Source organism: Pseudopodoces humilis, chromosome 17 (assembly GCF_049639895.1).
Source record: "Pseudopodoces humilis isolate 2021_Gansu_Grassland_sample_001 chromosome 17, ASM4963989v1, whole genome shotgun sequence".
NCBI lineage: Eukaryota > Metazoa > Chordata > Aves > Passeriformes > Paridae > Pseudopodoces > Pseudopodoces humilis.
In genome coordinates this window covers 7,542,665-7,569,418 of record NC_142216.1, presented here as the reverse complement: position 1 = coordinate 7,569,418, position 26,754 = coordinate 7,542,665, and the positions used below count along the sequence as shown (strand labels likewise).

Sequence of the window (26,754 nt, the reverse complement as noted above, 5' to 3'; positions counted from 1 at the left end):
CTTGTTTGCAGAGATGCTGAAAGCCACTGGAAGCTGATGGCTGCCTGCATTCATTGCTGAAGACACAACAGGTAAGCCAGGTGACATTTAGCTGTCCTACACCACAGGCACTGCCAAAAATTGAGAAAGAGCAATAGAACTGGGGATTTTTTAAATTCATATTCCACAGTTTAAGAGAACTGGAAAACAATCCCTTGCTTAGGATTAACAATATTGGCCAGTCTTTATCTATAGCTCTATTGGCAGTGCAACCAAGTTGATTTGAACCAGAATAACTCCAGTTTCTGAGAACTTTCCCTTAAAAAAGCTATCACCTGGCATTACCTGCCTCTGGCAAATGCAGAGCAAAAACCACCAGGTGTTTCTCTAGGGGATGTTCTTGTTAAAATACACACTTGGCTGGTGTCCTCCATGCAGATGATTGATGTGAAGAGGACTGGGACTGGACTTTCTGATTTGTGACAGCCTTACCTCAAAACGAACTGCAAATGAGAGCGTGGCATTCTGCTGTATTAATTCAGGTACATGGTGGAATTAGTGAAACCGATCAGTCCTGGGTCTGCCATCAGTGACAGGCAGTGCAACTGTTCCATGCAGCTGATGTAAGCTGGGAGCTCACACCACAAAGACCGTCTGCAGCCACACCTTTGGGCTCTCCAACTTAGAGCTGTTTCACTCTTGAGCCCTTAATGCTGCTCTGCTGAGATTCAAGTCAAACCCTACCCTGTTCATCCCTTGACAAGGCTGTTCATCACCATCACCCTCTGCATGCCCAGAGTCCTGCAGCAGCATTTGCTTCTCACACATTCACTGGCATGTGAGCCTGGCTGGAGCTGCTGGCAGAAGGAGACTGTCCAAGAGATTTCCACATTATCATGGCTCTCCATAAAAGACTTCAAAGGGATATATAGATCCTATCTTCAGGAGATTAGCTGGAAGGGCACCGCCTGTGCAGGCAAGCTTGTTCCAGTTTTTCATCCAGTAACTTGCAGGACCTCCACGCAGCAGAGACAATCCAGAACCACATTTGCCAAAGCCTCCTACAACAGACCTACAGGATGGTCATTTCCAGCTGCCAGGGCTATAAAGGAGGATGGGACAACACAGCCTTTCCTATTGGATAAAGATGTTTATTCCAACCTACACAGCAATTGCCATTGTTTTGCTTAATAAGTATTCAAATCTTGCCCTGTTATGAGTTCCAGAATTACTTTTACTGGTTAAGTTTACACAACATACATAATTACATTTCCATGAATACAAGCCCCATTTCCTGTTGTGCCTGTACACCCAAAGAAACAGCTCAGCAATACATTAATGCATGGCTGAAGGCTGGCAAGTCCCTGGGAGCTCTGGGTGTCTCCTGACAGGAAGGAGCTCTGCCTGCAAAGTGGGGAACAGGAGCTGCACCTGCCATGAACAGTAAACAGCACCGTTCTGAAAAAGAGCTGTGCACAGGAACTCACAGCAGTGGAGCCCAGGGGAAGCCCCATATGCTCTGAGATATCTGGTTAGTGCTGTCAGACAGAGGCTGCTTGGCTCTGCACAAGCTGCTGGGGCTGGGACAGTCCCTGCTCCCAGCTCTGTAGGAACACATGTTCTCTCCCACAAGGCAGGTTTCCAGCAGCACTGCAGCAGCTGCCAGGTACTCAGTGAAGACACTCACACCAGTGCTTCTGGTGCACCTGTACATTTTCTCAAGTGTCTCAATATTTGACAGACTCCCTGGATTCTCTACCAGGACAGCACTGGGGAACCAGGGACAGAAGAAAGGCCACTCTCCAAACATTTCAGCCACTGAAGAAGTTATCAGAGATATTTCAGTGAAGGAAGCATAAGCTGAGCTTCACCTCCACATCCTGCTCATGCCAGCTGGAAAAGGGAGGATTGGGCAGAGAGAACAAAATCACATGGCTGTGGTTTCCTTCCAACAAACGGAGCTCAGTGCAGTGGCTGCTGCCACCCCAGCTCTGGAGCCAAACCCTGCTCATTCCTCCCAGCCCATGCACTCCCAGGGCTCCTGGTAGGGCCTGCCTGCGGTATGTTTCTGTTTCCTCACCTACACTGAAACGGGAACGATCCTCCAAGTTACAGGGTGGAAAAGCCCAACATGGTGCAAGTTTCGCTCTCCTGGATGAGACATCAGCTCGTGCCAGCCGGTGCTGCATTATCCACGTCTCAAACTGCTCCAGCTCTGCATTAGCATTCTGAAGCACAGCTTTATCCTCCTGCTTCAGAGACCAGCCCCTGCTTTACATAAATCTTTAATGAAACGCTCTGCCTCAAGCACCGTGCCTATGAACAAAAGGCAGAGTTGAAGGAAAACAGTTTTACCTCCAAAAAACCAAAGCAGCTCTACAAATAGCACACAGAAATTACACTTGCTGCACCAATCTGGAATCCCTGGAGCACCACTATAAAGAAGGCAGAGCATTGAAAAATGTGAGAAGCTGGGACAACTGTGAGTGCTCTCCAGAAAGACAGGTAGGAGAGTCATCCAGCTGAGGTTCATGCTGAAAACACAGCAGGACAGACCCAGTGTCCCCATGCACGTGTCTGGCTGATGATGCCGCCGTGGGAGGTTGTGAGGCTGCATGTGCCAGGTTGGCACCATATGCTCCCTCAGCAATGCAACAGGTCAGGAGACTGATGCTAAAGCCTCAAGATTTAAAAACACATGCACAAGTCTATCAAATTCCCATTCCCTAACCGTAAGAGTGCTTATGGTTAATGCTGTCAAGTGTTTCAAGTGCTTCCCTCAGGAATTTAAAGGCTGCAAATGTTCATCTCCCCCTGCAACACATGCTAAGTAGAAATGAGGCTAGAAACTGAAACTGAACCAATCAGGATGAGGAATTGTTATTTAAGATAAAACTAACTAAGTACCATGAAGCTAAAGATAAAATTGCAGGGGCTGGCAACACAGTGTGACAAGGACAGTGAGAATCCTGTCAGAAAACAGTGACCAGGAGATGTTACAAGATCCTCAGAGCTGAAAACATACCTGCAATGCAAAGACATCCAGCATTTAGGGCTTCACACTGGAACACTTGATTCTTTTCAAAGCAGTCTACAGGAGTTAAGGCATGTATCTTCCATTAAACTTAATGGAAAATGTTTGCTTAAATCCTCAAGACTGCCTTTAAAAGATGTATTTCAGATTCACAATCTGGACTGGATGCTTTAATTTTAATTTTTAATATTCACATCTGCATATAGGCCCCAGGTCAGTAAATCATTTAAATATGTTCTTCAAAATTCAACAGCCAACAAAGCTACTCATGTGCTCAGACTTTAGTAAACATATAAATGTCCCATCCAGCAGTGATGGAGCTGCTCAGATGGTTCTGTGTTTTGCTGAACTGATGCCTAAAGTCTGCAGAGAGCCACGAGAAGTTACCATTGCCAACACGTATCACAATTACTACGCTTACTCCTACAAATCAAGAGGAACGGCAATGCCAGAGACGTGCTCAGAGACACTCTGGTGTCTTGGACACATTGGTTACTTATGCACTTTGGCTTTCTCATCCACATTTTGGGTTCCCTACTCAGGAATCTGAATTAAGTTGAAAAACTGGATCCAATGTTTTTCAATTATGCCTTTATTTTTACTGAGCAGCAGGAATCCTGGACTAGGTTTTCTGTTTCACATAAACATCTATTGAGAAGATTACAAATAAAGTACAACTGTCCAAAGACCCAAACAAGTACATTAAATTAACAGTAATGTAGTGTAGATCAAACCCTCCTCCCCATTTGTAGCTTGTGTATTTCAAATAACAAAGATGCAGATGGCTCTGGCAATTCAAAATGCCTTCAGATTTGTGTCCCCCTTTCCTCTGCAGGACAGCATGGGATGAACAGGGACAGGAACTGAACTCAAGAACTTGAGCTGAAGGGGACCAAAGATGGGCAGGAAGTGTTAGGCCCTTTGGGATGAGGCATTTTGAGAAGGATCACCAGGAACATTTGGGGCGAATCTCCAACTTGGGAACTGAGATCTCTAAAAGTGAGGAAGTATTTGGATCTCACCATCAGCTTCTCACTTACCCCAGACAGATTAAGAGTCTGACAGCAAATAATCACTACATGTACCTAACATCTTAGCTTTATAGAGCCAAAAAGAGCTATTTGTGGCTGCATTTTGATACTCAGAACTCAAAAATAATCATATAAAAGCTCAGCAGTTTCCACTTGCAGTCACATCCAAGGTAAGAAGCAAGACAGCATTTGGATGCTAAACATAATGTGGTGTGACCATGCAGAGAGTGAAGGAGACATCCTGCTCTCCCACTGCTGCCAGTTGCTTTCCTTGCAACAGACAGCAACTGGAAGAAAGTGTGATGAGGCTGTTAAATCTGCTGATCCAGCAGAAAATGAAAGCACTCAGAGGTAAGAACCCCTCCAAGGACTGCCCTGCCCCTTATCAAAAGTGAACATAACCCACAGAATGAGCCCAGGGAGCCTGCTCCTGTCTGTCCCACAATCTGCAAACCTGAGACAAGGGAGAGGGAGGAGATTAACAGCTCCAAAAGAGGAAAGAGACTCCCTTTTGGCATCAGTTCATGGGCAGGGTAAAACCTTCAAGCCACGCTCTCAGTGAGCAAGTGGCATCCAGCACATGTGGGGGAGGAGACAGTGCTGTGGGATTTGGGTCTAGCCAGCAGACACAGGCAGGTTTGCAGAGTAAGACATGAACAGTGCAGGCAGAGATGTGCACATAAAAATCACAGCACGGGGCTGACAATCCGTGGGATTCCTCCCCACAGCTGTGCCGAGGCACGCTCACACAGGGGTGCACATTTGGCCTCCCCTCGTACAGCTGTGAGCCTGGACCAAGTCCTGCCAAGCACACAGGAGTGCCAGCTTTCACACAAAATCCCTCCCCACCCCCTGAAACCCTCCATGGATCCTTGTAATTTGGAAGGACGAGCACATGTGAGGGAGGCAGGAGGAGCTGCCCACAGGCTGTGTGTTCAGGCATTGGTGCTGAAGGTGTAAGGAACATTTGCATGGGGACAGCAGGCTCATGCCAGCAGGTACCAGACACAGCAGCTCACAGCTGGACAGCTGCACATATTTCCCCCTCAGATGGTGATCACAGTCTGGGCTGTGCCACACTGCCCTCGAGACACTCAGCTGGGCCCCACTGAAACTATCTTTTATCCACTGCACTGGTGCTGCTGGCAGGGACACAGGAAAGTGCAGGATTCTCTCCAGCCCTTTATTCATATTCTCTCAGTAAGGTTATCACCCTGGCCCTTTTGCTTTGGGATCCTCATCCTCCCATAAACAGACCCCTACTCCTACACTACAGCAAGAAAAGGAGTTCCATGAACTCTGGGTCACAGCATGCCCTGCCTGCATAAAGAGCAGGGTTCCCTCAAATTCATTTCTGTGTGAATGACAGCTTCATTTTCAGAAAGAGCAGCTCATTTTGATCCTTCTGACTAATTCCACTGATTGGAGCCACCAGAGTAGATTGCTCTGTGGCTCATTGATTAAGCTCAATGTGAATTATTGCATTACTGAAATAGACTGGTTCAGGCACTGCTGAAGATAGGTCAGAGCAGCCAGGGGTGGCAGGAGCAGTGCACCCCCCACACAAGGGCCACCCTGGCTCTGGGAGGACAGGAGAAGGTGCCTGTGTGTGACCTCCAGGAGATCAACAGCTTGCCTGTTCTTCCCTCTGGCTGTATCTCACTCCTGAGTGGATGGGCCACTCCACGCCTGGCCCCAGATGTGGATTTAGTATGCATGACAGTGCTCCTGAGGGCAGCGCCTACCCCGAGCAGTGCTAAACATGCTGACAAAGGCAAGGGAAGTGACCTGAAAATGACAAAGTGAAGCAGGGGAAGGAGCAAAGACGAGGTGGCTGAGGAGAAACGTCTGCACGGTTATTTCCACAGCGCCCGCTGAGGAGAGGCGACGAGGTCTGTCTGACACAGTTGGTGCAGTGCAGGCGCTGCTGGATGTCTCTGCTGTGGGCAAAGCTCTGTAGATTGGCAGCCAGAAGATTAATCTTGTACCTTTCAGAAGTGGTGAGGGCTACACATAGAAGAAAAAAATAGCTACTTTAGTTTTTCATCACGTAGAATATTATGTCGAACGGCAGAGACGCAGTGTCCTGAGCACAGTCCCAGCTTCTGGCAGCAAGCACAGAGCTGCCACACAACTCTGAGCAGCTTAATTCTCAAAGCTGAAGTCCCTTTTTCGTAACAAGAAACAGCAGAAACATTACTTCTCATATGCAGAATGAATCATTTGTAAAATCAAAGATGAATTCTAAAAAACTAAAGAGCTACTTTTTATGATAGATGAGGTTTTAAACACCACAGGAGAGAAGAGACTTCCATTAAATAGGTGCCAGTTAATTAATGAGATTTGGTAAATGAGTGCATTTCCTGCGCCACAAACTACAGGCTTCCACTTCCAAAGTACATTATGTTAAATTGGACAAAGGCCCATTATTCTGGAATAAAAGATTGCCCACTGGAGGGTTCACACTAAAGTATTCCAAGAATATCTTCATCCAGGAATACAAGCAGTGTATTTGCAAGCGGAAACCAAGCAAACTTTTAAAATACCAGTACCTCCTACAGGAGCTGGTACATTCAAAGATTTAGCACTTAGTAGTAAAAAACCCCCACAGTAGCTCAGCCTATTGGTTATACAAAAGCTCAGGAGAAAAGGATGAGCTGCCTCCTGTGACCAGAAGGCTCTTGGGGCAGGTTTATGCTCTGCAGTATAAAGCAGTGAACTGCTCCATAGCCTGCACTGCACAGATATCACATCTCTCACACAGTCAGTACCTGGGGGCCACTGTGAATTTCATGTGAACAGTGAGCCACAGTGTGAGCTGGTTCAGATGGAGTTCACAGTGTTTGTGCACTGTGTAGGGTATGGGCAGACAGGCTCAGCATCCTTAGCACTGTACTGAAATCCCCAGTGGCCTTGGGCACCAACAAGTGGGTGAGTGCACACCTTGAGCAAACAGAAGTGGTGGAGACAGTAATGGACCCCTGCTCCCACTTCAGTCTGGAGCACACAGATGTGGCAGCTTTCCATCACAGCCCTACAGACACCCTAAACCTGCTGAGAATGGGCAGGGGCATCCCTAACAAGGTCAACAGCAGACAGACCAGGCACAAGAGCAGAGTGGGTTATCAGGTCTCTGCCCAGCTCAACCTGTAACACTCCCAAAGCCACCTCCTCCAAATTCCTCCCAGAAGTTTGCCTATAAAAAGCTTTACCTCCACCAAGTGCTCAGCCCAGATGAGGGGATGCTCACCAGCACTGCACACAGAGGGCTCCAAGGCAAGTAAGGCATTTGGGATAAACATCTTGACCACAAAACTCCTGGGGAGGTGATCACTTCCCAGGCTAGCTAATCATAACCCTTAGCAGACTGATAGAGAAAGACTATTTGAGTTGTTCTATGGAATAATAAGCACCAACCTGGCCACCTCAGGATCTGAGCACTCTCACTGCAAACAGCCAATGTCAACTCACCAGGATGCCCAACTCTTGACTTTCATTATGGAAAATTATTCACAGCAGAAGTGTGACTTCAGCAGTGTACAATTCTTGTCATTATAAATATTTTCATATCATTACTTTCCTTCTCTTATACCTGTGGAGTCTTAGACCACACTGACTTCTTCACCTGTTCAAAGCTTCCCCCAGATAGAGGACAGTCTTCAACTTCTGGAACATAGAGCAAAACTCAAAAGGATCCTCTCCAGACTTTTAGAAAGAAGCATTAAGAATATCCTACAGCACTTTCAGTGATTTTTCCCATTTCCCAAAAATACATTTTCCTTTCCCTTCCATCTCTGCACACACTCCACCTTCTGTATAATCAATATCTTGATGAAGTAGTGAATGCCTTGCCATACATCTTTTTACTGCTGACTTCTCCCTATGGCTGTTTGAACTAAGTCCACTCTAAACCCTTAACTGTATTTCTGTACCAATGATTTCCAATTCAAAGGCATTGCTTTGTCAATTACACACATGCATGCACACACCTACATGTTCATCTTCTGTTAATACTTTAAGCAATACTTGAATCCTTTAATATTCTCTTCAAGGCCTTTTACAATTTTCCCCACAATGCTATTTAGACTAGCAATTAACCCCCCTGAAACACCACTGCTATCTAATGCTCTTACAACAGCACTCAGAGACAGGACAATGTGATAGAAATACACATTCTGCATATCCTCACATGCAGGTATGATGTCCTGGCTTGCCCATAACCATGTTTTTGTTAAATTATCTAGGGATGAAAACCCTTATCTATTCACAACTCTGCTTACCCTGCTCTGTTCAGAGCAGGAGTGCTGAGTCACACCAGCAGAATCATCACTCTTTCTTCAGGGATGTTTGGCATGGCCAGTGCCATCAGTCAACACTCACAGAACGACCTGGGCTGTACACAGCACGCAGGGGTGCTAGAGCAGCTGGGACACATCGTGCCCCTCACCTCGCATAACGTGCCAACCCTGCAGTGGCAGCAGGAAGGAACACTGCTTTCCATTTCCAGAGCTGGTTTCACACTGCCAACCACCCCAAGGCATGGACGTGGGCAGCAGGTTAACCTGTCACACACAGGACACAGCTGAAGTCTGCAAAGGCCTTATCCTCCCTGCAGCTCGTGCCAAGACAGCTGGGGAAACTCCAGAAGTGGAGGCTCAAGCACACAGACATTGCTCAGAACCTCAATTTACAGTCAGCCTTCCAAGGAACTACTTGTATATCTCCAGGAACAAAGTGGTTCTCATCTGTAGGAAACCAAGAGAAGAAACTGTCCCTTCCACAAGCTGTGGCTGCCCAGGTATTCCTGCTGATAGCAAGTGTTTGATTCTGGGTGGATTTTAAATTGAAGTTCACCTGCAGGGACCTGTTTGGAAAAGTATTCCCTAATCCACTTTTGTCTATGAGGATAAATGCACATTTCTGCTTAAAAATTGAGACTTTTCTGATCAAAGGAAGAGGAACTTCTATACTACCTGAAACACAACAAATCAAAATACACTTTTCCTATTATGAGCATGAAAAAAAAAGGAGAAACCTTCCTACATAAACATGATAGAACAGACACTCAAGTCACATACTAAGCATTTTTCAGTGGTTTGGGAAAGAAAAGAAATACAAAATGTGAAGTTAATATTCCTCCTGGAATGAGATTAAAGATATTATTTTACACCCTACTTGAAACATCATAGTAATTTTCTTCTGCACTAATAAAAATAAATCAGCAGCTGATCTTCCATGCATTACAATTACCATTTCATGCAACAGTCACAGTGCTTCTGAGATGCATTTGCCCTTTGGAACTCCTGCCACGAACAGCTGAATGTAGGGACTGTCGAGTGCACAAATTTATTACATCAATTCTTTGAGGACATTGTCATGTAGAAAATGCAATGTGGGCAGCTAGAGAAAAGCATCCAGAGAAAAGCATCAACCCTGAGTAAAGATTTTTGAGAGGAAAATAATTAGAACTGAACAACTGAAAAAATAAAAAGTCATTTTGCATGGCACCAACTGTTGGGTGACCAGCAGAGCCCTGTTTGGAGCACACTCATCACCCAGACAGGAATTAATGAATTCCCAAGCTGCCCCCTCGCCTGCAGCTCAGTCTCTTGCAAAGATGCTCATTTGCAGAGCAGGACACAACTTGCTGTTAGACAGGAGAAGTTCAATATTCATTAACCAAAAGAGCCCCCACTTTGTGCTGCTGCTGCCTGCAGTACAAATCACCCACCCACAGGTTTTATCAGTCCTGTCCCTCGCTGTCCCAGGAATGCTGAGCCTCGAATGCAGCAACACTGCCAGCCGTCAGCTGGGGCATTTGCACAGCCAGAGCCCAAAGCTGGGAACCTGCAACCGCCCCTTAAGCAATTCAAACAGAAAATGCTGGAAACACAAAAGGTTTAATCTAAAATTTGCATATGGCAACTTATCCTCGCAATAGTTCACTGCTTAAAAAAGAGCTACATGAAAAGGGAGAATTGGAGCGGGCAGCTGCACATTGGGAGATTTACTCCAAACCCTCCCAGGAAGCCTATGGGAGCTTGCACGCACACGCTTTTCTTTTACAACCCAGGACAGTAATACATTCAACTGTGCTAAAGCAAAAGTGTCAGGCACAGAGATTTAAGGAGATAATACAGTGAAGGCTCAGGGACTAGATAAAATCATAAAAAGATGCAGGCAAAAGCTGCTTCTTGCTTGCTCTTTACTATCAGTTGTCCCTGCTGCATTGGATGGGGAAGGCAGAGCATAACAGCTTCCGCAGGAAGGGTGGCTGGGGTAACCTTCTCCTTGGCTGCCCAAATCCAAACCCAGCTCATCCCTGAGCTCCCAAGCTGGGAACAGCTTTCCCTGAAGACACCTCTGGTCACCAATGCAAACATCTGCACCCAGCAGTACGGGACACCAGATGTACAGGGCTCCAACCTGCTCCAGCCTGCATTGGCAGGTGGAAGGCCACGTTGCTTTAGAGGTCAACCACAGCCTTGGATTCTGCTGTGTCTGCTGAGCTCTGCAGCATGTCTTGGCAACACACAGATTATCCAAGAAGCTCAGTAAAGACATGGCTAAGAAATGCCAAGGTATAGTAGAGACCCAACAGCACATTAGCTGTCAAAAAAATACCAAAACAAAAACAACCGCCCCGCTTTCAAATTTCTGGAAGCCATGCAGAAAAGATCTTCATGGCTATCTGCTTGGTGCCTGTAAGCACTTGGTCCCACAGGTCACAGTGGGAAAACCCAGCAATCTGGAAAGCCCCACAGCCATCCATCCATCCTTCCGGCAGCAACTGGGCTGAAGCTCCCCCAGCACTGGTGATGCCTGGTCACACACGTCTGCCTCTGCTGGGAGCCTGGAAACGCTCTCTTCAGGACACTGCTTTGCCAAATAGGTTTGTCACTGTCTTCCAAATGACTCACATGAATGTCTTTCATTTTTCAAGTGGTGCCGTGAAACATGGGGCTGCACATGCCACGAACACGGACATATTTCACTAATACAATCCAGCAGCAGCACATGGGGAGTATTTATACAGGTCTTTATTATTTTTTATGAAAGGTAAATGACCTTCTCTGAGACATGGTGACTTGTGCTGACAGCATCTTTGTTTTTAGGAAAAAAAATACCAATAGGGGAGGGCTGGAGGATTTGCAAATCTAACCCATGGGTACAAATTCCTCCAGTCCTGCTACAGGAAAAAACTCAAGCATTCTCTTCTTCCCATGTTTTTACTGTCATTCATCTTACAAGCTGGTCTTATTAAACTTGTTAGTCAGCACAGTAATTAGTAGAAATAAAAAGATAGATAAAAATAAAATTCAGATATTGACTCTAATTAAGTCTTCTTAAGTGGTATTTTACTAGTTGGGGTGGAGCAGTTTTGTCATGATTTAACTGTTCAGGAACAATTAAGTAGAACGCAGCTTTAATTCCTTCCTGATGTCCTGACAAAAGCCAACACACATTCAAACTCATGTGAGAGAAACCAAAACCAGTGAGAGCAATCTGACACCATCACGGTGTCTCACCAGGTGAGATGCCAAGCTGGGATGGTACCCAAAGCTCAAGCGGTGGCAGCAGTGACGCCCTGGGGCGGGGAGCAGTGCCTGGTTTGGGGTATTTGTTCGCCCTCCCGAGGAAGGGCAAAGGCTCAGTGTGACCCAAAGGATAAGAGATGGGACCAGTTTGGCTTTTAGTGTTCCAGCACTGAACTCCTGTGCTCTGACCCGTCACACAGCAGTCCCAGAATCTCACTGTCCCTGTTTCTGTCCATCACAAGTGGAAACCAGCCTGTCTCCGACATGGAAGGACGCTTTGATAAATGCAATAATTATCACCAGGCACCCCACCCAGCAAGCAAGAAAATAAAGGGCATTTATTTGTTCACCTAGTTATAAAACTACTAGCAGAAAACTCTGCAAATCAAGGCCCTGGAATCTGATTTAATTAAATTAATGAGAATTATATCATCAATTCATCAGAAAGCTCAAAGTTAATAGGAAATTGTTTATATCGACTACAAACTCCTCCCATGAGCTGCCCCGCTATGGAACAGCCCAGCTGCACCTCTGCCGCTCCATTTGTCATCTCAATGCACCATTTGTTCCTCCCAACACAGATCGTCTTACACAAAGCAGTTGTCACGCTTTGTGCAGCCCCTACTATCCCAAGCACTTTGCACATTCCTCTCCCCACGTGCTCATAAAAATCACTTGCCGTAAGAGCTTTTCAATGGGGCTTGTCAAAACACCAAGATGGTTTCTTGATGAAGCACCGGTTTCTTGTGGTCTGTGCTGAAACACCCAAACACACAGCCTGGTACCAACACAGGCTTTTCTTTCCTCAACACACCCCCGAGACCTGGTTGTAAAGAAGAATCCTGACGGGAGGGAAGGGAGACACAACAATCTTAAAATGAAGCTTCACACGTGTAAAAGGCTACAAAAAGTAAAACTTGAATATCTGTAACAGAAACTATTAGAAAGTGATTAAAAGCAATTTGTAAACACCGTTTCTGTGGCTGGTTGAACACCTTTAGAATACAAATATTCAGCAGGCTCTTTACAGGTCAAGGGAATAAGCAGAGCAGAGCACAGTCTATTCTCAGTGAGGAACATAAATCTTGAGTAACTCCAAGAGACGTGAAGAAGTCACTGGCTTTATCTCAATTTAACTGATTTCAGGAAACTTAAGCAATACTCAAGATGAGGGCTCTCAATCTCAAAGACACTCAAACCCTGCTAGACCTGCTATTGTGTAGATAGCAATTGCTAATTTATTGACTGCACAGTGCTGTGGATCAAGCCTTAGTATTTGCTAATATGTCTCCTGGAACTGGCCTTTAATGGCCCAGTTCAACTGTTATTAGTGAAAAGGGAACAACGCCCATTTTCTTCAATAGAGTTGGATGAAGTTGTATCAGCAACTGAACTGGAAAAATAAAACATTTGGACCAATTAGTCTCACTGCTAAGACACTTAGGACACATTTTATCTGATAGGAAAACTTCAAATCTAGGGCTAAACCAAAGAAATTCTAGTATAGTTTTCAGATTAAAAAGAAAGGTGTTGAGAAGTGGAAATCCACTTCTCATTCCCTTGGGTGCAATTCAGAAGTAACCCTGGAGAAGCCAGGGCAGCTCCAGGAACATAAATAGGAAGTGACAGGGAAATCCAGCCTACTATTCACATCACATATTCCATGGTTCTTTCTATTTCGCAGTAATACACCAAGTTAAGCTGCTTATTAGATGGGCACATTCTCCTAACCGCAGCCAGGCTTGTATGTTATGTTGGGCTTGCCATCAGTACTGACTGCCCTTTAATCATAATTCTGCTGTCATTTGTGGTTCCACTTCAGAAGATCCTTGCTTTAATACACAAATGGGATTGCTGTTAGCACTGCTGCAGCCCAGAAGAGAGGCATGTGAGTAATGCCACGAGAGGAACTCCCCAAAAACAGCCCTGTTTGTACAACCCTCCTGCACATTTTCCTAGCAATTGATACTTTCAAATACTTTACTTGGTCTACAGGATGTTGTGGCATATGCTTCCAAGCCCCACAGCACACCTATTAGTAAATAATGACCTTCCTAAAATGACCTAATAACAGCTAATAACTGTCATAAAGCATAAAAAGGCTGCGGTACAGAAGGTCTTTTATGGAATCAAAAAACCCCCAAATTTTTATTAGCAGAATCACTAATGGATACAGAGTCCTCATGTGATCGATTTACTTTTAGAAAATGCCTGGTATCAGATAATGAAATTATCTCACAAAACAAAAACAACCCCCAAACCAGTACTTTCAAAAAGCACAGTGCAGTCTGGCAGCTCATGAATGAAACACTCCGTAGGTGTTTGTGTACATTTATAATTTACTACACCACATTAAGAAATAAGACAACTGCAAACGACAAGCTGATGCTCTCCCAGCTGTGTACACTATGCAATGATACTTTCCACCAGGGCTCAGTCAGCCTCACTACCAACCTTCCAGCTGGGAGAAAGACAGAAGGATCCAAAGGATCCGAATCAGTTCTAGCAACTGAGTAACAAAGGGCAGCAATTCTGCCTTCATGAAGCTCTGAAGCAATATGCACTGAACTGCTGTTTAGTGTGAGTACATGCCAGGAGCAGAAGCACAAATCCCACCCCTGATACAGAGCATCACACCTGCTCCAGACCTTGCTTTCATCCTGCATCCCAAACTTGTATAAAATCACTGCTAATCTCACACAGATGATCTGGCAGCTCATGTAGGACCAGGTTCAGCCCCTCTGGAACAAAGCACCAAACTCAGCCAGTCACAAACTGAGCTTCACACGTGTTCCCAGCTCAGGGAGAAATCTCCAGGTGCAGTGTTCAGCACATAAATAATCCTGTGAAACACAGCAAGACAAGCTTTTCTTATGTCCTCACCAAGAGAAGACTCAATGTAATGCATGGAAGTGCCTCACAGCGTATTTTCTACACCACTTTCACCTGCTCTTGATCTTTCTACCTGAATTTCTCTGTTGGACCCACTGTTTGCAGTTGCACCTGTAACCCTGGTGAATTATTCCATGCTGGCTTATCCTAATGGCTGAACCATAAGTGACCCATGTAACCAGAACCTCAAACTCTTTCTGTGCACACAGATAAGGAGGCTCTGCAGAGTTTCGGTTCCATGAAAAAGCTGACAGATTTGAATGAAGCAATGGAAAAGACTGAAGATCTCAACAGTCATCTTTTCTCTCTGCAGATCCACTGACTACACTCAGCATCTTGTCTGTGTTCCAGTTTCAGTAGAGCTGAAGTCTCCTGGCAGCAATCCAGGGACAGCCATGGATCTCTAAAGCTTTCAGAGTGCACCTTCTCCAGTCCACAGGGCACAGCAGGAGACTGTCTGAAGACATTCCTTGCCCAGCTTCCATACCTGTGCACAATTCCCATTCCTACAGCCTGTCCTGAGTTCCAGGCCTGCAGAAAGCATTGGGCCTTTTGACCGCGCTGATGTGGAACATCCCAACTTCCTTCACTTGTGGCTTTCTCTTCTATTTGTTTTTAAGCTGTGGAAGGTACGTGGAACATGATCCCTGAGCCAGGTGACCAGGCTGAGCACGGTGCAGGATGTTTATACACATGCATTGGAACAGCCTACACATACACGTTCAAAACTGCTGTAATCAGGAAATGAGCCATGAAATGTGTAAGCGGCGGCACATTAATAATCTGTTTTATAGCTTAAATTAGAATCTTTGGAATTTCACAGCCAGACACTTTTAAATAGGTCAAAAATGCAGCAATCACACTTAATGATCACACTGTGATGTGCACGGCATCAGAGCTAGGAGTGAGGAAACCTGAGCAGAATGGATATGAACTACTGGCACTCTCAAAAAAGCATTTAACAAATCTCAGGAACAAAACACACAACTCAGGCACCAAGTTTTTTATCTTTTGATCCTGCTCTTCAGAAATGAGGTGTGAGATTTCATGTGATCACAGACAACAAATGCTGTTCTCTGTGTTTTCCTTTTAGTTAGCACTGCAGATTAGCAAAGGATTTGACCACTTACAAGCAGTGAGAATTTAGTGATGCTAACAAAGCCTTGCCAGTCTGAGAAACACGATTTTCTGTCCTACCTGCCCACGCACTTGTCACCCCCAGTGTACAGACTTAAAACACATTCCTGAGTATCGGCATTTGGGTTTCTTTTATAGAAAAGAACAAGAACCCACAGATCAATCTCAGTAATCTTTTAGTCTCCAAACCAGGAAAACCCTTCACAATTTTGCTAAATTTAGACACATGCTTATGTTATCTCTACACCAACTTGACTTCAGGTACGATAAACCTGATGGAAAAATTGAATAAAGAATGAGAATTTCAGCAAAATACGCAGTCATTGACTAATTAATCCTGTCCTGTCAAGATACTGAGGCATAACCAAAAAGGCAAACTAGAAGAAAAAAAAAAATCAGCTATATTCTGTGAAAACAAAGTCAATGTTTGTCTACTGCGAAAGTACAAAGTCAGCAGGGGAGACTGCTTGGAAGCTTGTAAGAAAGCAGTAGAGAAATGGTTTTTTGGTTTCTTTTTTCCTCCAGTCAAACTTGGCTTCTTCTAAAAAACAAAGCAAGGCAAAAGATGAAAGGCCTTCTCTTCTGAAGCCAAAGATGAAGAATACAAAGAATATTAATGACTAACAAGTCTGTCTGTAAATGCCATGAGCTTAGCTATAGAAGGGGCTAAAAGGAAGAACAGAACTGCTATTAACTAATAAGTTTCTGATCTAACAAGAAGTGATGAAGGCTGATTGGGTCATTTATGGAAGGGAACATTAGTTCACAAGAACACAGGTTCTCTACAGAGGATAAAAGGAACGAAGAAAGGATGCCATTATATACATGCAAAATCTCAGAATGGTTAATTCACCCAGCACATAAAGGTAGTAAATTCTCAATTAGGGCTTGTCTGTCCCTCACAGGTTTGTGTGTGCAGGTACAGCAGATGGCTGTCTTGTGGAAAAACTTGAGAATTGGTGCAAATTTGTCACCAGCCTTATATTACAGAACACTGGATTTTGATGAATCGCATTTCCTAAACCAAAAATTCAAAAAGCACAGAACCTTGCCTTTGTCACAGCAAAGCTTTATTACTGGACCCAGTACAAGCCTGCCTGGCCACCACAGCTTCCCAATGTCCTGGAATCCTGCAGTGGTTCAGGAGGGTCTTATGGACCAGGGGCAAGGGAGGGAGGCAGGCACTGGCCTCTCACCTCTGGACAAGCACAGTGAGACCAGTGCAAAGCATGTCCTTCCATGTTTGAAGTTTTCCCATTCTCTTTCAAGAAATTCTTCTAATTTAAGCAAGTGAAACACAATAAAACCAGGAAGAAGAAAAACAATCACCTCAGAGCCAAAAGTGACACCACGCCAACTTCAGATTTGGAAACTGATTCATTTGCCAGCTCATAGGCACACACACCTAGCGTGTCTCTATTTATATGCACGGACGCAGGCTCCCTGCTTGGTAGAGGCACTCTGAGTATTTTTATATCAGCAAGAAATGAAGAATCACTGTACTTAGAGAAGATTGAAAAATTCCCTTTTCTCTAAGCTCAGATTAGAGGAATCTTGACGTATCAGCTCTGCCTGTAGCATCCAGCAAGGCTGAGAGCCAACACGGACACACAATTCACTCTCAGATTCCTTCCCTTAACAGGCCACTGCTCACTGCTGCAGACAGGCTGCATTTTGCATTGCAGCCTGATCCAGCAGATGATATGAGAAGCTTCTGTGTCAGGATGGAAATCTGGGAAGCATTCTGACAGTGTGAGAGATGGCAGTGTTGAACCCAGTAGTGCTGGAGAGCTGTGCTGCTGCCCCTTCCTGCTCCCTTACTGGGCTGGGAATTCACAGCCCCATGTTCAATGCCCAGCTTTGTCCATAACCCACAGTGGTCTCAGGAGATCACCAAACTCTCTCAGCATCCCCTTATGGAAAAGGGGGATAACAACATGTCTCAGCAGATCACAAAGGTTTGTTAATGCTTGTAAGCACTTTGTAGATAAGCAACATCAAGACAGCAGTTAGCAGAGGGATTTGGGGCACAGACAGACATAAATCCAAAGCATTCATATCATATACTTCTTTTAGACAAGCATAGCAGCCGATCAGCTCCCTGCAGTTAGTGGTTGTGGGCTCCATCCTCTCAACAGACCGAGCACTCTGCCTTTGATCCAAAAAATGAGTCCACGGAGAATATTCACATGTTTAATGTTAATCATATGCTTAAATTCTCTGAATCTATAAAGAGAGTAAAAGAGAAAAGTGCTCCCCAGATCCAAAACAAACACAAATTCCCAGAAGTTATATTTAGGACATGAGCAAACATTTGGCCAGCAAAGGAAAAGCCTTCACTACACACCTGCTAAGCTTCCGCATCTCTCAGGAAACCTGCAGGTGGGAAAAGTGTCCAGAGTGAGGTTGCTTAGACAAAACCTTTCTAAAATAACAAGCATGATGATATTTGACAGAAACACCCCAGACCATGTGACCTACTATTCTTACACAGGCAGAGCAGTCATCGAGCAAGGAAATCAGAAAACAGAATAAACAAAGTTTATTAAGAAATTCACCACACAAATTTGAACTTCTGACTAGGAATTTATAGTTGCAAATGAATGCAATCATTTATTAACTGTTTACTGTGAGAGAAGAGGCTTTCCTCAGAGGACAGGCGCTGCTACCCAGTCCTCACAAATTCCATATCCCTCCAGCAGCACCTAGAAAGCATCTTATAACTGCATCAGAAAGGAACAATACTGAGCAAAAGGAATGGAACCCCCTTAAAGCCTCGTTCATTTTCAGCACATGCTGCTCTCTCATCCTCACTATCCGAAACATCTAACTCAATTTACATCCTGCTCAACTCCCGGGCTAGCTAATGGCTTGGGGCTACCAGTCTGCTAAATCAGCTGGCCAGAGTGTCCAGCAGTCTCTGCTCTTGCATCTTGCCCACCTTGAGCCAGATCACCCTGAGCCCTTTCCTGCAGCTGGATCAGCTCTGTGGAGTGAGGACACAGCTCCTCTGATGCAGGTGGGAGCAGCAGAGCACGAGCAGGGACCTGCAGCGTTAGGATGTAGCCAGCTCCATGCAGTCAGACACTCCTGCAGAGCACTTCCAGCTACAGCCACAGCTGCAGCATGGACACAGCCCTGGCCAGACAAACATCTGCAGCATAAACATAGAGCTGGCTTCCAGAGATGATTTTCAAAACCCTGTTAAACAAGCATGTATAGCAAGAAAAGCCTCAGGCAACCAAAGGGCCACTATGCAGAGCCTCATTGCTGTAGCAGACCTGTAAACATTATCCAGCTTACTCACAGCAACATCATGTTTTGCCAGCAACATGAAAAGCACAAATCACTCTCACCAGCATAAATTGTCCGAGAAGTTAAATAAGACTGCAAAATTTTTCTAAAGATTTTTAAAGAATCCTTTAAGATTACTGTCCTCAAATTTAATTTAAAAATGCTATAAATATTTTCAACTAAACATCATTGGATGAAATTGACTTGATGGTATAAAAGAACCATTCTTAAATAATTCTTAAGAGCCATTCTTAAGTAATGGCTTTTTGAGAAGCACGTTGTATTTTAACAGTGCACCTTAATAAACCAGAGGGAGCTGTACTAGTCACACCTTACAAAGGGTTAACAAGGTGTTTATCTTCCTTGTTTGGCTGAATTAGAACTACACAAAATGCCCTGACTCAAAGGAGGCAGAACATATTCCTACCTTCACCTGCCTTAAACCAAGAAGCACGAGGGATGAAATAACAATGCTGGGTGAGGCTGTAAGAAGTCCAAGGGAAGTTAAAACACCACAAGGAGTCCTGGTTGTATTTCTCCACCTTCTTTGCAAGACACTTTGCTGTCCCAAGATTTGCAGACACTACAAAACAATGCAAAGTTCACTGCTGTTGCAGCTTATCAGCATGACCTGGCAGACCCCACCACTGGGGAAACCCTTTGAAGAGGACTGAAAGCCCCATAGGACATCTCCATGACTTTCCTTCACCAATTTCCTGGAGGAAGAAGCACTGTCTCCTATGATGGGATAAGCTACAAGGCATAACTCCAAGCCTGTGCAGTGTGGGGCATCTCTCACAAGCTCAGACCACTTACTCATCTCTGGTGCCCCCATTAATATCACCCAGGACTTCATTACCAGGCACTTTCCCCTTGCTAGAGCCTTGACTCTTCCTTTGCTCTACCACTTCTTCGCTGAAGTGCACAAAGAGCCAGAGTAACAAAGAAATGCACTTCCCCTCCTCACTCCTTTACCCTGTCATCCTCCCCATCCCTCAAAGGCAGCCCACTCCTTCTCCCATCCCTAACTGAACAGGAAGATTGAAAGAGTCCTGGAGAACAGCACCAGCAAGGGACATCTTTCAGTGCTCAGGAGGGCAGACACACCTCCAGGCACCAGGTGCCACTGGCTGCACCACAGAGCACAGGAGTCCCACGGCAACAACTGCTGGAATACACCTTTTCAGCTACACTGACTTGAGAAACAATAATTAAATTCCAGTCTAATTTCCTCCTAATCTACAGCTCTAACTCCTTAGTGACTCCCATTAAGCTAATTCCCAGCTGTGGTATCACTCTGGGTGTTTGCCTTAAATAAGGAGCCCAGGAAGCTACTAAACAATCTTTTTATCTGGAAAATACATGCCCAGGAAATTTCTCCTGTTGAATACAAATATCAGTATTTCAGGTTTCAGTAACATCATAGGATGTGCCATCATCACCCAACTCAACACATGGACAGAAACCATCAAGTCTAGAAAATACAATCAAAATATAAATGGTTCCTCCTCTGCACTTCTCGTTTTCCTCCTCATCTCCCAGTGTTTTATGCTGTGCCAGAGGGAGCAGTGCCCAGTGTGGGTCCTCAAACAGCCACCAAAACACCCAAGGCTATGCCCTGGGTATTAAAGGCACCACGGGCTGAGGAGGGCTGTGCAGCTGCTCCCCTGTCCTGCTAATTGGGTACTGTGGACACGCTCACGCCGTAAGCGCATCTTTGACATAACACAGCATGACAATTTTTCCAGAGTCACAGAAATGCAGAGCATACAAATAAACCTGAATGAAACCAGGCTGAAACCATTTCATTGTTCATAACAGTATGCACGCTGCACCTGTTACGACCAAGGACACTATCTGCGCCTTGGAGCTGATAATTTCAGCTTCTAACAAGCCTGACTGTCTTGGAGGACTATTAAACTCCAGGAGTTAAAACACAACAAAATTATTTTACGAAAAGAAATCATTACCGAATATAAAGGTAGAGATCTTTAAATGCGAGGTAAAGAAAACAATCCTGAAACTGACATTTTCATCTCACAACCGCTGTGTCAATTTAAATCAAATTTAACTGAAGCAAAATAACTCCAAAATTTATATTGGTAAATTCCTACCCTGAAACAAACGTTCGGGAGCTCAGGTGCAATCCCAGCCCGGGACTCCCGGCAGAGAGGACGGCAGGACAGGACGCTGGCGCGGCACAGCGGGGAGCGCTCCCCGAGCCCGTCCCGGCGGGAGGGAGCAGCGGGCGGCGGCGGCGCTCCCGCAGCCCCGGGGGGAGCCGGAGCCGCCGCAGGGAGCAGGTGCCAGAGCCGGTCACCGCAGCCCGCCGCCAGCCGGGGCCCCGCCGCCGGCACGCGTGGGGGGCCGGGTCGGGGGTGATTTTTCGTCGGAGAGAAGGAGACGGAGGAGCGCGGCAGAGGAGCGCCGCCCGGGGCTGCGGCAGCGCGGTGCGGGCAGGGCGCGGCGGAGGGGACGGGACCGGCACTCACCGAGCTACTCGCGGCTGCTGCTGCCCCCGCTGCCGCCCATGGGGCCGGCGGGGGGACGGGAGCCCGCTGCGGGCCACAGCCGCCCCGCGATCCGCCGCATCTGCCCGGCGCCGCCGCCGCCGCGGAGGAGGAGGATGAGGAGGATGAGGAGGAGGAGGAAGAGCGGAGCGCGCCGCCCCAGACCCCAGCACAGCCCGGCCGCAGAGCGCCGCCTGCCCGCCGCGCTGGGATGGGATGGGATGGGATGGGCTCGGATGGGCTCCGCTCCCGGCGGGCGAGGGGGGGCCCGGCCGCGGGGGCAGGTGCAGCCGCCCGGGGCGAGGGGCGGCGCGGAACCGGAGCCGGAGCCGGAGCCGGGCGCGGCCCCGGGGTGGCGCAGCCGCCGGAGCGGGGCTGGCGGCGACCGTGCGCGGAACGGGGGGCGAGGAACGGCTGGAAGCGCCTGTGTGTAACGTGGCAGGGCGCGAATCTGCCCCGCGAGGGCTTTTAATGAAGTACAGATGTTCCCTAATATAATCATATCGTCCTCTCCCCGATAATTGGCTTTGGCAGCCGCGCTGATCGATTCCCCCCGCCCGGCTGCCGGGCGCACCCTCCGCCGGCAGCGCAGAGCCGGGGCCGGCCCCGACACCGCGCCCGGGCTCTGTCCCGGAGACCCCCGGCTCTGGGGACCCCCCATGGCCCGTGCCCTGCTCCCGAGAACCCGTCTTCTTCAGAGACCCGCGATTGCAGTAGAAGCTTTTGGCTCACAGCAGGTGAAGATGAGGTGCAACGCTTATTTCTTAAAGTGCATGTCCTCAGCGAGTGTGGGCTCGCTTTGTAAACTGGGCTTCCCGTAGGCAGGGAGGATGAAACACCGTGGCTGTAGGACGGAAAGGTTATTGCACACATTGGGGAAGGAAGGACCTTGTTATTGAACAGGAGCTCAGCAGCAGGGGATGTCCTGGCCATCTGAGCAAGACCAGCACCCCCGTGCAGCTCCCTCGCTGTACCTGTTCTCTCAATGGGCCAGGTGTGCTGCTGATGGCTAAAACTTCCCAGTTCTCCCCAGCTTGGTTTGTCTTTAGGGAAATTGCCAATGCGGACACGCTAATACAAGCCAGATGTGTAGGCGTTTTATGCATCTATGTGGGGAAAATGGATCAAGCCCACAAATTCATCTTGCAGAGGACAAGCAGCCAACACAAGGTAATGATTTCTAGTCACTACAGGCCCCAGACCACACTGCTTTCACCTGATGACTCAAAGCTGAAACCTGGCTACACCATTCCTGCTGACACCTGGACACTATGAGGGGTGTAAATACTTCAGATAAGCAGGATTAGGGAATTCTTTTAGCCCAGGGTTGCAGAGGGGAGCCGCAGAGAGCTGACATATCTGTATTTCTCTCCTGTCAGCTCAGGCAGTGTCTAAGGGGATGGGCAGTCCTGCTTGTTAACACAAAGTGCAGGTTGAAAGTCAGCTCCCCCATCCCCAAAAGAGATTCTGTCCTGCCCACTCCTCTTGCCTAGTCCAGGGTCTTAACCAACAGGTCTTGTCAATTTAAGTGAAGGCAAGAGACTACAGTTCTTTCAAGCAATTAAAAACTTCTCAGCCCTAGCCCACAATAGTCACACTCCCATTTTGTATTTACCAGTGATACCAAGGTGACACCTGTGAACAGAGAATCATTTTGGATCTATGGAAAGGGTAAAACGGTGGCCCTACACAGAGTCTGGAGCTACATCACTGTTAATTCTGGTCTCAGCACGAGGAGCTCTGCCTTTGCCTCAGCAGAAACAGTACAACACTCCTTGTTTTCACACCAATGCTCTGCAGATTTCTGAGGCACCAAAACAAACAGAGGGTTTCACAAGCTGGGCAGAACATGGAGCATCCTTGGTTTGCCTCCTGCTGGGCCTCTTTGGGGTTTTGCATACTGTAGTATGCCCATGGCTGCTCAGGAGACAGAGAATCCAACACAGTCACAGAGATACAAGTGATACTGGTCTTCCAGACACTATTTTTGATGTCTGATTTTTGTTCTTGATTCAGTTCTGATTCCAGAGGTGAAGGCATGGGGAAGGCATGGTGTCAGAGGCAGCTGTGTGTATTCCCTGAGAGCAGATGCCTCTGCAGTGTGGATGGCTTAGGAGGCAGGGTGGGAACAAAGAAACTAAGACTATCCTTTCCTCCAGTTTCATTTCAGCCATAGTAGAATCTTTTCTTAGAAGGATATAAATATAGAACAGGTGAGGGAAGCACAAAAGCAATACAACCTGGAACAACATGATTTGAAACAGAGGACAAGCAACCTGACAGACTGACTGCAATTTCTCTTTCAAGCTCTTTTATTTTTTTTTTCTTTAAAAACCAGCCCATCATAATTACAGGCTCGCACTTAGACTTCCCAATCTTCCTTTAAAACCAACACAGAAATTACTTCAGAGGACTACCTAGTTTAGTTTTTCCTCGAGGGCAGATGCAGAACATTCACCTTAAGCAGAGAAGTTCTCCAGCTTGTGAGTTCTCCAGTAAAGATACAAGCAAACTCACACTTACCTTATCCTTGTTTTTATGCTTCATGGCCAATCTCCCAGCAGGAGCCTTCTGCTTCCCCCAGTTCTACAGATAAGTACTTTTCAGCTCCCTCTCACTGAGTTTCTCTGCCTCTTTCCAGGTGTTAAGCTGGTAAGTGTGTAATTTCCAAGGATCAACTCTGTTAAAGAGAGGAGGAACAGTGGACTTACTCCTCTCTGACCTCTCATATTTTCTGTCCTCCATCCATTATTAAAGGTAGATGGTTCAGATCAGACTCCAGCTTGCTCCTCAGATATTCCAGGTTAATCTTCTTTAGGCTTTGGCCTTTTCAGCATAATTTTTGTTTCTGTGCCCTTCTGCAAATAGGTAGGTGTTGTTTCCTGAAAGCATTGTGCTTGTATTTTCCTGGAAGTAGAACACAGGGAAACTTACTGTAAAATTCAACCAATAACAAGTCAGTAATTGATTCTGTTCTTGATTTCATCCCATTTTTTGAAAGAAACAAGATCATGTAACTGTTTGATCCTGAACAAATAAGACCAACGCTTCCCCCCCAGCCCAGTACAAGGCACCTGTCCGATATTTTATTAACTTTGCTAATTGCATTAAGCATCCTGCAGTGTTGAACAGTCATGAGCTGCTAAATCCGAGATCACTACAGTTGAACTGGCTGTCAAATGAGAAAAAAAAAAGACATTTTAGATCCAGAGTAGTAACCAAATAAGCATACAGCTCTGAATTCTGTTCAGCTCCTCACAGTGATCATATTTTATGAACTACTGGAAGATGGTGTTAGGATTCACACAATAAATATGAGCTGTATGGGTGCAAGTGAGATTGATTAATAGATCTCACATGTTCAGACATTTCTTTAAACAAGAAAAATTAGGTTTCTCTATGTGAATATTTTATGCAGATTTTTATGCAGATAATTTGTACCTGCTCTTTCATTTTGTTACCTGTAGTATTACATGTGAACATAATAATAATCTAAATTTACATACACAAATTACTGGAAGGTCTGGATCTGGCACACTGGGGAATAATTTCTGGCTGGAAACATTAGCAGTGTGATAACTATTTAGACAACTATATGAAATGAAATAAGCACTTGTCAAAGGGAAAATGCATTGTTATGAAAACTGGAATTGGTATAGTCTCAAATAAAAATGGAGCTTGTGAACATGAGTTAATCCTAAATTCTCTCTTGCCACTCCCCTGCTTTACTGCTTTTTCTGTTTTTTCCTCCTTTTGTTGGGGTGAAATCCTGCAGAGTATGAGAGCTGGGGAGGCAGAAGCAGGCAGACCTTCCTGAAGATGTGGGAAGCAGTAAATCCTGGATCAGAGCAGAGGGCTGGCAGGATCCCTCAGTCCAGGCTGGTGGCTCTGCCTGCAGGGATCAGACATGCCTGTGCCAGAGAGGGACCTGGCCGGGCTGTGTGTGCCCTGCACTCACAGGGACTGCTGCAGCACTCACAGCGCGTTTGACATGGGAAATGCTGGCCTTGATTTTGGTCCTGATGGTAGGCAAGACCCGAATTCCGCTCAAGAACTCGCAGGAGAAGCAGCAAGGTCAGAGAGAAGAGACAGAAGTTGCAACTACCTGCAACTGCTGCAGGCACTGTCAGGCAGTGGGTTCCAGCTGACAGGCTTCCATTTTTAAGAAGCACAAGGGCATTTTTACCATAGTTTTGTGAAAGTAATATTTCTGCCTTTTCTTATTTGTTCACCAGGAAACCCATTCTACAGCCAACCAGAACAAAACTGTGAGGAAGAAAGCAGGGGAAAAAAAGAGAAAAGAAAGGAAAAGCCAGTCAAGCTACTGCTAATCATATTAATTTATATATGTTGTTTAAAATTAGCGTTTTTAAGCATTCATTTTCTTTCTTCAAAAAAGACCACATCTCTCCAGGACCCTCACCGTGTCCACTGTTTTTATGACAGGCAGTAGAGATAGGTACCAATTACTTGGCTCTTATTTAGTGAGTACTCCAAAATACTTTGATGCAGCAGCATTGTAAATTCTCTGTAGCAGCTAATTGTCTCATTTTAATTAATTTTAATGAGACACCTGGGAGAGTGAAGAAACATCACAAAACCACAAAAATCCCAGAATACTTTTGAATTGGTCTCCCAATCTCTCCTTATTTCTGCCTTCCCACAAAAGGACTTTTTGGTACTAGCACATAAAGATGCAGCTTCGCCCAGCTGTGTGACAGCATTGTTCCCTGTCACTTCATAACCTTCTCCCACAGGTGAGGAAGGATGGTGGTAGAATCTATAAAACACCATGGAAAAAATCCAGAGGGAAGTCTCTGGTCTTCAGATGTTCTCTCTACACAACTGAGCCACATTTTGTCTGTTGCCAGCAGGCTGCAGAAGGAAGTGCAGGGTTCTGAAGGAAGGGTGGGGTTCTTGCACATCATCATTTGACATGCAGATGTGACTCTCAGATAGAAAGAAAAAAGGTGGCAAAGAGGTATATTTTCTTCATCAGCAGCTGATTAATTGCACACTTTTTTGTGGAAGAAAAAATTGTGTCCTCTGACAGTCACCGGCATGGTTTCCTCACTTAAGAAACCCTCTCAGCTCTCACTCACATGGCTCAGTGTTTACATTCTGTGCTAACATCCAGATTTTATTGACTCAACAGGGGAATTAATTCCAGTAAGACAGAACTGCCCAAACTCTATCAGCAGTTTGGCTTCAGCAAGTCCCCTGGTCTCTGCTGCTGTGGGAGGGAAAAGGAGCACACACCAAGGCAGCCCTTAACCGAATCAAATGAGGAGCTCCTAGATCAAAACCAGGACTGCCAGTGGAGAAAGAGCACTGGACAT

The 26,754-nt window shown here is 46.0% G+C and overlaps 1 protein-coding gene across 3 annotated transcripts in view; it reads right to left on the bottom strand.

Moving 5' to 3' along the window:
* The window catches only part of RASGEF1C (RasGEF domain family member 1C), a 64,653-nt gene extending 43,129 nt beyond the window's left edge, over positions 1 to 21,524 (bottom strand). Inside the window, exon 1 of one of the 3 annotated variants that reach the window (XM_088063557.1) lies at positions 21,398 to 21,524. The gene's annotated coding sequence lies outside the window, so the exon portion shown is untranslated. Of the gene's footprint in view, positions 1 to 19,332; positions 19,454 to 21,397 lie in introns of those variants that run through there. The other 2 variants (XM_005523539.3, XM_088063558.1) reach the window with 2 other exon arrangements.
* Positions 21,525 to 26,754: the final 5,230 nt, after the last annotated feature.